Source organism: Diabrotica undecimpunctata, chromosome 1 (genome assembly GCF_040954645.1).
Source record: "Diabrotica undecimpunctata isolate CICGRU chromosome 1, icDiaUnde3, whole genome shotgun sequence".
Lineage (NCBI taxonomy): Eukaryota > Metazoa > Arthropoda > Insecta > Coleoptera > Chrysomelidae > Diabrotica > Diabrotica undecimpunctata.
In genome coordinates, this window is record NC_092803.1 from 204,513,049 (window position 1) to 204,516,324 (window position 3,276).

Below are 3,276 nucleotides of genomic sequence, written 5' to 3' on the forward strand. Positions count from 1 at the left end.
CGCAAACACATTTTTGAAAATAATCAAAAATTTGTCAAAATGAAAACCTTTTTTACCATTAACATTGTTATAAAAACATAATTTGCACTTTTAGAATGTGTAGGAGCTAAATCGGACAGGGTGCAACCCCCTCCCTATTGTACGAGACACTCGAACCAAAAAATAATAACAACGTAAGAACAACTTTGATAAACAGGACATTCTGTACATTAAAAACTTATATTATTAATTTTTTATCGTCAACCATCATCTCGGTGTGTTCTTTTTTTTTTTAAGGTATAAATCACGATTTTTTTTTCATCTATTGTTGGACCGGTATTTAAAATTTCATTTTATTTACAACGCAGCAGCTTCTTTGCCTATAATTTATAATACATAGCTGCTCGTTTTTTGGGCAACTTTATCACTCTTATTTACTTCTTATGTACAACAACATATACAGAATAATCGGGTTTAGGAACATTCGCGACAACTACCCTAATATCGTATCTACTTCGAATTAAAATGCGTATAGATATCTCTGTACTTTTTGGCCAAAATCGGCCGAATAATATTCATTAATAAATCGCATATTTATGCAAATTGAAGCATTTTGAAAAAACGGTGTTATAATGAAAAAGTGAGCACTATTTTCAATATGAACTATACTACTGATGATCTCATACTTTTCAGTTGAAAATGTCTTTTTTTCACGTTTGATTTTTACTACAAAAATCGTTAACAATCGTTACAACCTACAACACAATCAAATATCTTTTTAAAACAAGTTTTATAAAATTTCTTTTTAAAATTGCTCAAATTATAATATGAAACACATTCAGTGGCCACAAACAGATCAAATAATCGTCAACAGTGACAGAAAGATGGAAAACGTTAGGATGGATTATATATCCTTGCCGAGAAATTAGAAAAGAGCAACATACAATAAAATATGGACGAGAAAGACACAAATTTGCTTAGATCAATAAGGAAATCAGACCATTGGTGTCAATGGTATAAAAAGGGTAAAATAACGTTTGAAAGGATCATCGTTATCAAATAATACAAATACATTAGATGTCAGGCCAATTTTAAATAATTTGGTTCAGCTAATGGATCAAGTCCACCGTCAAAAAAAGTGCCAGCTCAACCACAAATAAGTTACAGAAAACAGACAGTTACAGTTAAGATTTGATTTCCGTATAGTGCCTTCACTATTCGCTTATACATATTTCGTCCTTTCAGGACTCTTCAGAGCGACTATGCAGAAGCCCTAAACGTAAAATCAAATATTTTTCATCAAAAGAGGTAATAATAAAATAACTTCATACGGACGTTACGGCGCTATCTAAGAATTAAAACAAAAAGTCAAAATTCGAAGATTTCTTAGTTTTCAAAAATAAAATTCAGATTATTGCCTAATTATGTGCCTTTTACAATGTTCAAAACAAGACAGACAATGAATGAAATTAATTAATACTGAAGTCTAAAGATACAATTCCTATTAATCTGTAGACTGATTAAAATCGAAATAATGTCATTAAGGATTTAGATAAATTTAACAAAAAAAAGAAAATAACTTGAAAATTTAGTTTGACACATAGCAGAAAAAAAAATGAATCAAACTATTTGACAATACGACACATTGAGAGTAAATGTAAGGTCTTTTGTTGCAAATCTAAATAATTTCAAAAAAATTCAATTCCTTGTTATCTAAACAGAGACGAACATATTATGTATGTAAAAATTTATCCAGAACACTGAAACAACAGAGTACAGACAAGATCTGAAATTTGGTACAAAACTATTATTAAATGAAAGATTTAAAAGATGATGTCACTATCATGTAAGAATTACAAACAAAACAGATTTTTTGTATTGTGGCTTTAGCACTTTAGCTTAGGTGACTTAACTCTTGATAATATGAAATATATTGGGTAAAGACTAAGTAAAGACAAAAGATAAAGAGATTAAATAATATTAAATCTTGGAGTGGATTAACTGGATAACATGTTTCAAAATGCTTCCTAAGATAATAAATATTGATAAAATTTGAAATAATTATTAATAGCAATAAGAAACTTGGGTTGATAAAAAAAAGAGTAAGAAAAAACAAATTTATGAGTATATGCAGTGGGTTTACACGAATCTAAAGACCTAAAATTTAAAAAATAAATGCAAGAAAATTATTACCAAATAAATATTGAAAAAATTACTCTCAAAATTACAAATATATGAAGTCGAAAACGGGATTTATAAACAAAAAATCTCTGAGCATGTACCAGGAAACAAATCTACCAATTATTGTTCAAAGAATTCTTTTCTAAGGCAGAACCTTTATTAAAAAATATGGGACTAATTATATGTTTGTAATATGAGACACAACACAGTCTGAGACAAGTAATAGCCAAAATAAATCAATTGTCTAGATAGCTATAATGAGTTTTAACAAACCAATTAACATTAAACATAAACAATTACTGCAATAAGCAGATTATAAAGTGAAAACATTTCAAGTTTGTAATTTGATCAAATTTGAGGATAAAAATAAAAAATGTAATAATTTTTCTCAGTATATATAAGAAATGTACTACTTTTGCCAAAAATAGATAACAATATTGTATATTTAGTAGAAACTTGTGTAAAAATTACCCCAAAGAGTGTGGATTATATAAAAGAATATGATTGAAAAAATAAAACATGAAATATTACCAAACAAAAGTTAAAATCCAAAAATAAAAAATAATTGATTTAAAAATTCACCAAGACAAGTTTTTGTAGTTGTAGTTCTAAAAATCGGTCGAAAGTATGTTTTCAAATGCAAATTCATAAAAAAAAAACGTGAAATAAAGTACGAAAAAACTGACGTAAATGTTTCCTAACGAAACTCTAAAAATCGGTCGAAAAGTATGTTTTTAAATGCAAATTCATTTTATGTGAAAAAAAAAGTAAGAAAAAATTTATGAAAATGTTTCCTAACGAAACAAATATTGCTGATCTTTAAAAACGAAAATGAATGCTCACTGTTTCATTTAAAATAACATACGTAACTAATTTGCTAAATAAAATAACCCTTCTCCGCATCGTACAAGGGTTAAAAGAATAGTACAATGTGTTCAGCGGAGCATAAGATATTTTGAATCATTTTCCAAATCACTGACTGTTTGTGTTTGTATATAAAAATATGCGATTCTATAGGATAAAAAGAATAATGTACAAATCTTACGTTTTATTTGAAGCAGTTGTTGAGGATATTCTGTAGTTGGTCGCATGTTCCTAAAACCGATAATAACCACA